Source organism: Argopecten irradians, chromosome 3 (genome assembly GCF_041381155.1).
Source record: "Argopecten irradians isolate NY chromosome 3, Ai_NY, whole genome shotgun sequence".
Taxonomy (NCBI): domain Eukaryota; kingdom Metazoa; phylum Mollusca; class Bivalvia; order Pectinida; family Pectinidae; genus Argopecten; species Argopecten irradians.
Genome location: NC_091136.1, coordinates 50091355 through 50106103, shown reverse-complemented (window position 1 = coordinate 50106103; position 14749 = coordinate 50091355).

Here is a 14749-nt window from a genome sequence, read left to right as displayed (position 1 = left end):
CGTTAATACCACAAGTTAGTATGAAATAGGCTGTAGACATCGTTAATACCACAAGTTAGTATGAAATAGGCTGTAGACATTATTAATACCACAAGTTAGTATGAAATAGGCTGTAGACATCGTTAATACCACAAGTTAGTATGAAATAGGCTGTAGACATCGTTAATACCACAAGTTAGTACGAAATAGGCTGTAGACATCATTAAACACAAAAAGTTAGTATGAAATAGGCTGTAGACATCATTAAACACAAAAAGTTAGTATGAAATAGGCTGTAGACATCGTTAATACCACAAGTTAGTATGAAATAGGCTGTAGACATCGTTAATATCACATGTTAGCATGAAATAGGCTGTAGACATCGTTAATATCACAACTTAGTATGAAATAGGCTGTAGACATCGTTAAGCACCACAAGTTAGTATGAAATAGGCTAGACATTATTAATACCACAAGTTAGTATGAAATAGGCTGTAGACATCGTTAATACCACAAGTTAGTATGAAATAGGCTGTAGACATCATTAATACCACAAGTTAGTATGAAATAGGCTGTAGACATCGTTAATACCACAAGTTAGTATGAAATAGGCTGTAGGCATCGTTAATATCACATGTTAGTATGAAATAGGCTGTAGACATCGTTAATACCACAAGTTAGAATGAAATAGGCTGTAGACATCATTAATATCAAAAACTTAGTATGAAATAGCCATCTTCTTCCCCATCGGACAGAGATATCTGCACTTCCAGTGAGGGGAAGATTTCTCTGTTTTACCCTGGGGAAGACAGTCTGCACGTGTAAAACATATTCTCATGATAAACCTGAAGTTGTAAAACGCCATATGCAAATAAAAATTGACCTGTGCAGTCCAAATGGACAATCAATATCACATTCGAACTCGAGCTCCTGCTTCATGTGCGTGCTGAACTTTGACTTAATGAGCATCGCAATTGAAATTCCATCTACATCTACATGTACCTTCATACATTTCGTTGATGTTTAACCAGTAAAAAGATTGATTTCACTTGGTTTTCATCCAATATCAGTAAGAATTTCTATGACTGTAAATATTTTAAAATGATTTAGATTCTTGTTTGTCACAGTGCAACAAGTTTAACAAAGTTTTTGACAAAATGTAATAGAAATCTCTAAGTTGATTTATATTTTTAATCGCGTATTTGTAGTTTTAAATTTTTTTTGGGTAAATTACAGGGGCAGAAAAAGGATCATTTCCTGCCTTGAGAGTAGGACAGGGAAATCTCTAGGAGTAGATTCACGGCAAGCCTCGGGTTGACAGTCGTGAATCTCCTCCTCAGGTAGAGATTTCTCTGCCCAACCCTCAAGGCAATGACAGATCCTATTAATCACCACACGTTAGTATGAAATAGAACGTAGACATCATTAAACGCCACACGTTAGCATGAAATAGGCTGTAGACATTATTACAAACTATGAACAAGTCATTCAGAGCTATCAGAATTATTTTCGTGCTAACGATGTGAAACAAATGTAAGAAATTCTCATAGAGCAGAATGTGGAAAAGTATACATCGTGTTTGATTATTAGTAAAAATACAGACTTTACACAATGCAGAATCAATAGGCTCAAGTCCTTCACTACCAACCATAAAGAATTTTATGGATTTTAACCAAATTTCGCCAGAAACATCTTTTGGGAATTGGGGATTAGATTTTGCATGCATGGTGACTGACACCATCGCCCCCACCAAACCAACCCGTCCGTTCTGGATCTGGAAGGGTTGGGCTTAATAGAGGAAATAGAGGGAATTCGCCACTGGCAAGTGCTTGCTGTAATTACTCCAACTCTGGTCACAAACAGGTAATGTGAAGGGAAATATTTTTGTGCATAAATGTGAAGGAGGCCATGGTGGAAATTAGGGTAAATAAAAATGATTAATTTAAAATACTATCCTTGAATGAAAGAGATAAAGCTATTTCATCTTTGATCAAATTTGATCTTAAATGAGATTTTCTCCATTAGCATGATGAATGGCATTTTTTTAACAGAAAAAAAAATCAATAAAAGTGAGATTCTTTGAAATATAAATCAGTCAATGAATAATTTCATATAATGCATTTTTCGGCCTAAGTCTAACCTGACATCGTAATACTTCGCTACATTCTATAATGTATACCTTCATGCTAACACTTCACGTATATAAAATACGTATATAATACGGAATTGCAATGTATCAAATAAAGGAAAATTGTCCGATGATGGATCAGAGTGAAGCAACCGAAACGCAAACAGAATTGCCTAACAGTGTATATACTACGTATGTACTTACTCTCTCAAGTTTCTGAGCAATTATTTATAATTTATAATTATATTCATTTGGATTTTTCAGTAATACCAATGTTTATGTCATTGGTGAAATCATTGTGATATCATTATTATATTATATTTTTTCTTCGTTATTATTAAATAACATTCATAAATAATTGCAATTGGAAATGACGAAACTGAGTACGACTTAATGACGACATTTCATTGTTCAAATCTTGTTACCAGCGTTCAGTAGGGGCAACTACCACACATGGGATTCGAACCAAGTGGAGCAGTTGCCAGGTACTGACCGCTGGTCGGTGGTTTTTCTCTGGGTACTCCGGCTTTCCTCCACCAACAAACCTGACACGTCCTTACATGATCCTGGCTGTTAATAGGACATCAAAAAATAAACCAAACCATAACTTGATATCATGATTACGGTTTAAATACTTGTTAAAACAGCAGAAACGAAATTGATATACATAATATGTAAATTGCTACCACACTGACGATTTCAGTGAAACCAAATGAAATTTTATCTTTCTACAAAGCGTAAGAAACACAAAGTTTCAAAATAGCTGATAATTATAAATGGGTAATTTCTTGCGTTTCCTGTATAACATATATTCCGATAAACAAAAGAAGTATATGTTTTGTCACATATTTATAAGGCAACCTTTTAAAAATAGGAGAACAATTGTTTGAAAATTAAAGAAAAAAAAAAAACAAGAAAAAAAAAATCAATTATTTTTTCAAAACGATACGCAACGTCAATTATTCTGCTATGATGTCACGATCTATTTTCATAGTGACATAAAAAAAATTATCAGTCAGAAAGTCACATTTAGAATGAAAACAAAGAGAATATAATCATAGTGGTTTATTGTAATCATATATGCTGATTGCATTCGGAATAAAATGAATTGAATTGAATTGAATAAAAAAAAACAGAAAGACAGATTCAGTATAATAACGAAGAAAAAATATAATATAATAATAATATCACAATGATTTCACCAATGACATAAACATTGGTATTACTGAACAATCCAAATGAATATAATTATAAATAATTTTTTGAACAAACTTTGTGTACTGATGATTATATGTTTATTTCCAAAGACTTATATTTTGTTTTTGCCGCGAATATCGTCGGGACTACTTCATCCTCGATACTATAGGTATTTCTATCACTGACGTTATATCTACCCCTGGACTATCTCATAGTAAAACTGGAGGCAACAGAACACAGGTAATTTGATCTTTTACAGTACATCAAAGGAATTGTATAACGGTACACTATTGTTGACTTTGTGGCTTTGAAGATGGGTGTTGCTCTTTCTGTAATCTTCAAGGAAAGTCTCTGCAGGCCTGTGATTGGTCAGTTTTTTTTCTCCTGAACAGCCTCCAGTTTTACTATGAGATAATCCAGGGGTGGATCATCCTCGATATTCCAGGGGTTCCGATCACTTACGATCTCTACACCCCTGGACTATCTCATAGTGAAATTGAAGGCAGCTCAGCGGAAAACATTTGACCAATCACAGGCTAGCTAATATTTCATTTGAAGACTATAGAGAGAGCGACGCCTAACATCAAAGGCACAGACACTGGTAGCCCTGTTCTGTTAATTTTCGTTCTTAAACTGTTATTTTAACCATATTCGTGATTTTTTAAATATTTATGTTGGTTATATCTGTTTTACTGTTATTATCAAAATTTTAGTTATCTTAAACTAAAAGCATGTTATTATTTTCTAGCACACGTTATATTTTTGCTTGTGTGTTATCTCTATCTTTGCATGCGTTTGTCTTTTTTAAATGATGTTAGATTTAGTGGCTGATGTTATTATTTATTTTGCATTGTTATTCATTTCATTTCACGTGTTAGTGTCAGCAATGATTGTTAATGATTTTGTTTCCCATGTTATTGCCAGAATGTTACGTGATTTTTATGTGAAACTTTGTTAGCATCAACAGAACATGTGATTATTTACGTGACCACGTTACGAGTATCGTTGGAAACGTTATTTATTTTAGAAGCGTTATTTTTTTCATGGAAATACCACTGCCTATTGTTCTCATTGACCCCCTACGGCGACAGCGCAGTGAGCCGGCGGGCGAGCTTCGCTAGTGTGTTGACCACTCACCCATAACGAGAGCACGGCACGATATAGTCGACTGGCGGTATCGCTGTCACTGTATCGCTACCGTATCGCATGTGCTGTGCAACTGATATATATATAGTTTTCAGTTACTATATTTACAGTTCTTTTTCTCCAAAGTTTGCATTCACTGTATAAATTTATTGAAAATTCCTTACATATTAGGGTTGTGATGGAATCGGCAAGGACGTTTAAATCCTTGGAATCGGTCATAGTTTAACTACAGTACACTGTACAAAGATTTGATGTGTTTTAACATATTGTGTATTTCAAGTTTATTGATTATTACGTTATAAATGTGATATATAGATATGTTTCTGATAACGTACGTAATCTGTTTTGATTAACGAAATTGTGTACATTTCTTGAATGGCTGATTAACAAAATTATTTGTCGAAGTTATGCATATTGTGGAATCTGTTTTGATTAACGAAATTGTGTACATTCTTGAATGGCTGATTTATATATATCACAACATTATTTGAGGCATATTTTGGAACAAGTGCTATATATTCAAAATGAACATTACAAAATCTACTATACCGACGGTAATTCTATATGATATGTGGTATCGTACAGGGAAGACACAAATAAATATCAAATGCACGTCCCTTGAATACAGTTACAATACGCATGATGCAAACTGACATGCATTTATTTAATTAAATACACTGTATTGTACGTTTGTCTACGTTATGAAAAGTGAAATATATATTCAAGTTCATGCTAAGATCACTGTCAAAACAAACTCCGTTGTATCCGACTTGCTACCGCGCAGGGACATATAACATGTGCAGTGACCCGTGAAAATTGCCCGCGGGTCAAGCAGTCGTGGATCTTTTATTTTCGTCAAGCATTATTATCTACGCTAGAAGGTCGTTACCATTAATTTGTATGTACTGTTTGGAATCGGCTTGTTAACTTAAGCCATTAACTTTTAACTTCAACAAAGATTTTTGAAAAATGGTACCATGACATAGAGTCATCTAACTAAAGGAAAACTATACTCTACTATCAAAGAATTTGTGTCACGATAAAATGAGGTGTGTTCTCCTTTCAAGACACTCGGAGTCATTAGTTGCCGGACACCTAAATATTGTGGTAACGAGACTTATTTGGTGCGTGACGTAATCGACCATATGCGAGGCAGCACAGCTCATCACTATCAATGCTTGCATACGGCGCTCGACACACCTACCTGTGATTTTCAAAAACGTATTTTCAGCGATTTGGGATTGTTGCTACGTTTCTCTGATTTTTTTTTAATTATTAAATAGCATTGTCATGAACTTTCGTTTTCTTATAAAATGTTAAGCAATGCGGGACGAAAGCGTAATTGTGAGAACCGCGATGAACAACGTAACCCTGTACAATTTCACCTGGATGTGGAAGCTGGTGGATAATTATGTATATTTAATGAGGGTAAAACTTTCGTGTAGATTTCTTACTTTTTTCAATAATTTATGCATTCTTTCTAAAGACTGTAGTAAATAGTAACGCATACTTGTATTCATCTTAGCGATTAACATTTTCTACATATTTAATTCTCCTTTTCTCTTTCTTTCTTTCTCTCCCTCCCTCTCTGAGTGACAGGTCACAGCACTTACAGGTTCTCGCCATGTTTGCTAGTGTGATTATACACGGTGGAGAAGGATAACGGAATCGTGATGCGCCCTGACTTACGAGGCTCGACTTACGGGGCGCTTATATTTCATTGTATTTAGGCGGCACTAGTAGGAGCACGAAGCGAGAAAATGGCCGACACTAATTGTATACACTTTATAGACAAAGATATTGAAAGGGAACATATACATGTATGTGTGTGTGGGGATATGAACAGTGTATATAGGTGTATGTATGCATTGTATATAGGCATATGTATCGTTCGGTAATGTAATGTGACATATGTATGTAATGTCTTTATGTATAAAAAGTGTGAATTGTAATGTATATGTAATGTGTATAATATATGTAATGTAATGGATTTATGTATTTATGTAGAATAGTGTATGTATGTAATGTGTTTAATACATGTATGTAATGTGTATAATATATGTATGTAATGTGTATAATATATGTAACGTAATGTATTTATGTAGTTATGTAGAATGTATGAATGTAATGTGTATAATGTATGTAATGTATTTATGTAGTTAAGTAGAATAATGTACGTATGTAATGTGTATAATATATGTAATGTAATACAATGTATTTACACAGGTATGTAAAGTATGTACGAAAATATATTACATGTTAATGTAAGGGTGTATGTAAGGATGTGTAATGTATGTATTATTGCTAACCTTGTAGAACAGTATTATGTAATTGATGTATCTCTGTTCTGTCATCTCTATATGTATTTGTTTGATTGACCTCCTGTTACACACAGCTCGTGTGTCTGGAGTGAATAAAATGAATTGAATTGAATTGCCATGTCTGCTAGTGTGATTATCCTGTTTAGACAGGAATTCACACTAGACCTATACACGGTGGAGAAGGTTAACGGAATCGTGATGCGCCCTGACTTACGAGGCTCGACTTACGGGGCGCTTATATTTCATTGTATTTAGGCGGCACTAGTAGGAGCACGAAGCGAGAAAATGGCCGACACTAATTGTATATACTTTATAGACAAAGATATTGAAAGGGAACATTAACATTGAAAGTTGCTAGTAGACGTAAAAAAAATCTCTTTATGAGTTGCAAATTGGTTGAAATCTTAGCGAAGTACGGGATTAGCTGGGCGGGTGGTTACGTTATGTATAGTAATCTTCAGAATGTGCACACAAGTCATCTACAAGTATTTAAACCAGAGACTTAAAGGATTTGTGCAGTCAAAAATAATAATTTCAGTTTATGCTGGAAATGGCTTTATCAGACCGTGTAGAAACCTCTCCGTGCCGCGCGCGACCGGAATAACCTGTAAACCGCCGATATCGAGGTCAAATTTTCTGACCACCCGATCATGCATATTTTCTAGCTCTAAACCGTGTGACGTCATAATAGTCCGTGGCTATAACTGATGTGTTATCACTTACATCGACGGTCACAGGAAAAGCCGATCAAAGATTTTTTTTATGATTACTTTTGAGTGAAGTTAATCGTACAATAACGTTAACTCTAATATAAATAACTAAAAGAGCGAAATTCGATGTTTCAAATACTCTAATTTATGCTCTAATAGCAGGTATTTTCGTGTAATTATGAAAGAAAATCCACACAGAAATAAAAGTTTCAGATTTTTTATCGAGGAGTTCAGCAACGAATAAGCTTTAATTAGATAATATTTTCCTGTAGTCTGTATCTTTGATACATTGTGAATTGCAAAGTTTGTGACTGTTAAATGAAATTTTACGTTACAATTTAAGAAATCCTTGATTAGAGCATCAAGGATATGATGCTTGACATACGTACACACCGATGTTTGATAATTACAAACATTGTGTTGTGTGTTGCTAACCGAATAAATCGAGATACATTTATTGCAATACCGTAAAACGTTTCAACATGTGGTAGAAAGAATTTACTTTTGATATTATAAAAGATCAAAATATTGAGATATTAAGCAAAACAAACTATTTTTTTCAGACCGAGCAGTCGCTTTCAATTTTTAATCGATATACGAGTAGATACACCGATATTATAGATATATAATTAGCCATGCCTTTGGTTTGATGGTTATGTAATACCTTGACCAGGATGTTGTTTACCTGTACACGCCGCCATTCATCGAACTCACCTGCAATTACCTGGCCGCGGGCAATTTGCTATTCGGTGGACTATATCGGGTATTTGCTATTGTCTTACTGTCAATCAGGTTAGGACATCCGTTAATTGGATTGTGATTTGAATTATGGAAACCCCGTACATCTATGCTCTAAGTTTTTTATTGTCACCTCCATTTTTAAAATGAAGATGTAAAAGCAAATGGAAATTAAATATACCTGATCATACCTAGGAATATATATTACATACACATATATATATGTCGTACACAGGTAAACAAAAATGGAAAGTGACTTATTCAGAAACAAAAATGGTTCTAAGAACTATTTCAACAAAAGGTTTAACCTAAAATTATTCCAGTCTAGTACTGTAATTACGGAATCGTAGCATATAGCAATCTTCCGTAATTTCTAAGGTATTAGTAAAAATTCTAAGCATGTATTTTCACAGTTTCGAATCTAAATGTACATGTATAGTCATACAAGAATGGTGTAAATGGAATGTTTTGAAACTGAAATTATCTACATCTCAAAGCTAGAACATGTATAGTACTATAGGCTTATCTTGTGCAGCCGCGGACTGCTCTGACATCACAAGACCACGAGACCGCCTAGCTCATTATCTCTGAACCCTAGTCGACACTACCCGTAAATCACGACCAAAACCAACCGATAGCGCTAGTGTGATGTAGATAATTTCAGTTTCAAAACATTCCATTTACACCATTTCAAAAATTCAAACAAGCATATATCTTACTTACGATTAGATATTCAGTCCAATTTGATAGCGATATCAAAATGATGTTCGGATCAGTCTGGACTGAGATTTAGATAGCTATGATGTGGATTTCAGTGTAATAAAAAAAAACCAGAATAATGTAACACTTTCTTTTTACGAGTAAAATCCCAAAATTTAGCATGAATATATCTAGAATCCGTGTTTTTATTTCAAACTTCTGCCATAACGATGCAAACACGGCACAGGTTTGAGTAAAAATAAAATGTGGTCGGTTATCTTGGAGTAACAGTACCGAACTTATACCGAAAATTATATGTAAATCTATATTGTTGCCCTTGAAACTTTATCCATAACGTTTACTAAAAAGCACATAAAGTGTTCAAATGAAAATTGAAATTACCTGTATACAGGGATTATGAATAGATATAATATCTTGTAACTTTTTAAAAATATACTAAGTGATATTTAGGTAAGTATATTTAGTGTGATAATGTTGTAACCCTTCTTGTATGACTATACATGTACATTTAGATTCGAAACTGTGAAAATACATGCTTAGAATTTTTACTAATACCTTAGAAATTACGGAAGATTGCTATATGCGACGATTCCGTAATTACAGTACTAGACTGGGATAATTTTAGGTTAAACCTTTTGTTGAAATAGTTATTAGAACCATTTTTGTTTCTGATGAGTCACTTTCCATTTTTTACCTGTGTATGACATATATATATGTGTGTGTAATATATATTCCTAGGTATGATAAGGTATATTTAATTTCCATTTGCTTTTACATCTTCATTTTAAAAATGGAGGTGACAATTAAAAAACCTAGAGCATGATTTACTAAAGTCAATTCAATTTTCAATTGAAAAATTGAATTGACTTTAGTAAGGCAATCAAAGACAATAGCAAATACCCGATATAGTCCACCGAATAGCAAATTGCCCGCGGCCAGGTAATTGCAGGTGAGTTCGATGAATGGCGGCGTGTACAGGTAAACAACATCCTGGTCAAGGTATTACATAACCATCAAACCAAAGGCATGGCTAATTATATATCTATAATATCGGTGTATCTACTCGTATATCGATTAAAAATTGAAAGCGACTGCTCGGTCTGAAAAAATAGTTTGTTTTGCTTAATATCTCAATATTTTGATCTTTTATAATATCAAAAGTAAATTCTTTCTACCACATGTTGAAACGTTCTATGGTATTGCAATAAATGTATCTCGATTTATTCGGTTAGCAACACACAACACAATGTTTTTAATGATCAAACATCGGTGTGTTCGTATGTCAAGCATCATATCCTTGATGCTCTAATCAAGGATTTCTTAAATTGTAACGTAAAATTTCATTTTACAGTCACAAACTTTGCAATTCACAATGTATCAAAGATACAGACTACAGGAAAATTTTATCTGATTAAAGCTTATTCGTTGCTGAACTCCTCGACAAAAAATCTGAAACTTTTATTTCTGTGTGGATTTTCTTTCATAATTACACGAAGATACCTGCTATTAGAGCATAAATTAGAGTATTTGAAACATCGAATTTCACTCTTTTAGTTATATATATTAGTGCCAACGTTATTGTTCGATTAACTTCACTCAAAAGTAATCATAAAAAAAAACTTTGATCGGCTTTTCCTGTGACCGTCGATGTAAGTGATAGCACATCAGTTATAGTACAGCTATAAGCCACGGACTATTATGACGTCACACGGTTTAGAGCTAGAAAATACGCATGATCGGGTGGTCAGAAAATTTGACCTCGATATCGGCGGTTTACAGGTTATTCCGGTCGCGCGCGGCACGGAGAGGTTTAAATTTCTACACGGTCTGATAAAGCCATTTCCAGCATAAACTGAAATTATTATTTTTGACTGCACAAATCCTTTAAGTCTCTGGTTTAAATACTTGTAGATGACTTGTGTGCACATTCTGAAGATGACTATACATAACGTAACCACCCGCCCAGTTAATCCCGTACTTCGCTAAGATTTCAACCAATTTGCAACTCATAAAGAGATTTTTTTACGTTTACTAGCAACTTACAATGTTAATGTTCCCTTTCAATATCTTTGTCTATAAAGTGTATACAATAATTGTTGGCCATTTTTCTCGCTTCGTGCTCCTACTAGTGCCGACTAAATACTATGAAATATAAGCGCCCCATAAGTCGAGCCTCGTAAGTCAGGGCGCATCACGATTCCGTTATCCTTCTCCACCGTGTATAATCACACTAGCAGACATGGCGAGAACCTGTAAGTGCTGTGACCTGTCACTCAGAGAGGGAGGGAGAGAAAGAAAGAAAGAGAAAGGGAAAATTAAATATGTAGAAAATGTTAATCGCTAAGATGAATACAAGTATGCGTTACTATTTACTACAGTCTTTAGAAAGAATGCATAAATTATTGAAAAAAAAGTAAGAAATCTACACGAAAGTTTTACCCTCATTAAATATACATAATTATCCACCAGCCTCCGCATCCAGGTGAAATTGTACAGTGTTACGTTGTTCATCGCGGTTCTCACAATTACGCTTTCGTCCCGCATTGCTTAACATTTTATAAGAAAACGAAAGTTCATGACAATGCTATTTAATAATTTAAAAAAATCAGAGAAACGTAGCAACAATCCCAAATCGCTGAAAATACGTTTTTGAAAATCACAGGTAGGTGTGTCGAGCGCCGTATGCAAGCATTGATAGTGATGAGCTGCGCTGCCTCGCATATGGTCGATTACGTCACGCACCAAATAAGTCTCGTTACCACAATATTTAGGTGTCCGGCAACTAATGACTCCGAGTGTCTTGAAAGGAGAACACACCTCATTTTATCGTGACACAAATTCTTTGATAGTAGAGTATAGTTTTCCTTTAGTTAGATGACTCTATGTCATGGTACCATTTTTCAAAAATCTTTGTTGAAGTTAAAAGTTAATGGCTTAAGTTAACAAGCCGATTCCAAACAGTACATACAAATTAATGGTAACGGCCTTCTAGCGTAGATAATAATACTTGACGAAAATAAAAGATCCACGACTGCTTGACCCGCGGGCAATTTTCACGGGTCGCTGCGCATGTTATATGTCCCTGCGCGGTAGCAAGTCGGATACAATGGAGTTTGTTTTGACAGTGATTTTAGCATGAACTTGAATATATATTTCACTTTTCATAACGTAGACAAAACGTACAATACAGTGTATTTAATTAAATAAATGCATGTCAGTTTGCATCATGCGTATTGTAACTGTATTCAAGGGACGTGCATTTGATATTTATTTGTGTCTTCCCTGTACGATACGACATATCATATAGAATTACCGTCGGTATAGTAGATTTTGTAATGTTCATTTTGAATATATAGCACTTGTTCCAAAATATGCCTCAAATAATGTTGTGACATATATAAATCAGCCATTCAAGAAATGTACACAATTTCGTTAAACAAAACAGATTCCATAATATGCATAACTTCGACAAATAATTTTGTTAAGCAGCCATTCAAGAAATGTACACAATTTCGTTAATCAAAACAGATTACGTACGTTATCAGAAACATATCTATATATTACATTTATAACGTAATAATCAATAAACTTGAAATACACAATATGTTAAAACACATCAAATCTTTGTACAGTGTAGTTAAACTATGACCGATTCCAAGGATTTAAACGTCCTTGCCGATTCCATCACAACCCTAATATGTAAGGAATTTTCAATAAATTTATACAGTGAATGCAAACTTTGGAGAAAAAGAACTGTAAATATAGTAACTGAAAACTATATATATTCCATGCTCAGTTGCACAGCACATGCGATACGGTAGCGATACAGTGACAGCGATACCGCCAGTCGACTATATCGTGCCGTGCTCTCGTTATGGGTGAGTGGTCAACACACCAGCGAAGCTCGCCCGCCGGCTCACTGCGCTGTCGCCGTAGGGGGTCAATGAGAACAATAGGCAGTGGTATTTCCACGAAAAAAATAACGCTTTTAAAAATAAATAACGTTTCCAACGATACTCGTAACGTGGTCACGTAAATAATCACATGTTCTGTTGATGCTAACAAAGTTTCACATAAAAATCACGTAACATTCTGACAATAACATGGGAAACAAAATCATTAACAATCATTGCTGACACTAACACGTGAATTGAAATGAATAACAATGCAAAATAAATAATAACATCAGCCACTAAATCTAACATCATTTAAAAAGACAAACGCATGCAAAGATAGAGATAACACACAAGCAAAAATATAACGTGTGCTAGAAAATAATAACATGCTTTTAGTTTAAGATAACTAAAATTTTGATAATAACAGTAAAACAGATATAACCAACATAAATATTTAAAAAATCACGAATATGGTTAAAATAACAGTTTAAGAACGAAAATTAACAGAACAGGGCTACCAGTGAGAGTCAACCACAGTGTACCGTTATACGGCTCTTTTGATGTACATCAAATGACTAAGTTACCTGTTCTATTCTGTTGCCTCCAGTTTCACTATGAGATAGTCCAGGGGTGTAGAGATCGTAAGTGATCGGAAGCCCTGGAGTATCGAAGATGGGGGTGGATATAACGTCAATGATGGTAACCCTACTTATGACATCACTAGAAGAGGCTCCACTGACGGGCAGCGGGAATAGCGCTAACAGTGTACATTACAAGTTGGATTTAAAAATAACATAAAACGGAAATATAAACCTTAAACTGCCTTCTTGGGTGATTTATGATCTTCTCCCAGGATTGCAGACAAATAAATCATCCTCGAGAATTATAGGACCATAGATACCGCAAGAAGGCGCTTTAATGCTTAAATGCATATCGTACCTAAAAGTACCGGATGTCCCTCTGCCGTCAGTAAAGACAATGAATCGCCAGGAGTTTGCAATCGCTATGTTTATATGTTTCTAGATATTTTGGTTAGCTATACATTTTGTGTATCTCAAATCTCTATCATATTTACTCTTTTGTCTGTACGGTGTATGTATGATCCATCTAGAGCTTAATGGAAAGTGTAAGCGAGAGTGTTTGATATATAGAATTGCATTGTATGAAAATGATTTTGCACTTCAAAAAAAAGTAACTAATTATCTATTATAAGTTATAATTTCTTAATACCGCTTAATTTTCTATTGTAATCTACTACACCCATGGGAAAACTGTGTAATCCCAATTTAATGTTATGGGCGGGGATGTTGTGTATATTTTGACGGTAGATAAAAATACTTGGAACAGGAAACACGTGTTGTCGTTTCTATCACTAAAATGTAGCGAGTTCCCCAACTCAACCTCACATCTACGACACTTCATCTCACCATGTCACACACCCAATATCAGGTATCTAGACAGAAATATTTTAGTCAATTTGACCTGTGTGACCATGAATGAATGTGAATGTCATTAATTGTAACAAACTCGGTAGCCCTTCATCCCAGTATTAGGCATCTTAGTTATTCACAAGAGGTCGTTTAAAGATTTCAGCCTTTTTTACCCTGTGACCTTGAATGAAGGTCAAGATGATTCATCTGAGCAAGATACAGGCCAAATATCAGTACGTACCCTGGGCCTTTCAGTTATGGAAAAGATGTCATTTGAATGAAAAGTTTAAGCATGGCGGACGGCGGACGATGCATGATGACAATACAATGTAAAAATCGAAAAGAAAATGAAAACTTGTGAAACACTTGAACCAATTACTGAAAAATGTACTATTCCATTGTGCGGAAGCCGAATAGATGGCGGACGGCGGACGATGCATAATGACAATACAATGCAAAAATCGAAAAGAAAATGAAAGCTTGT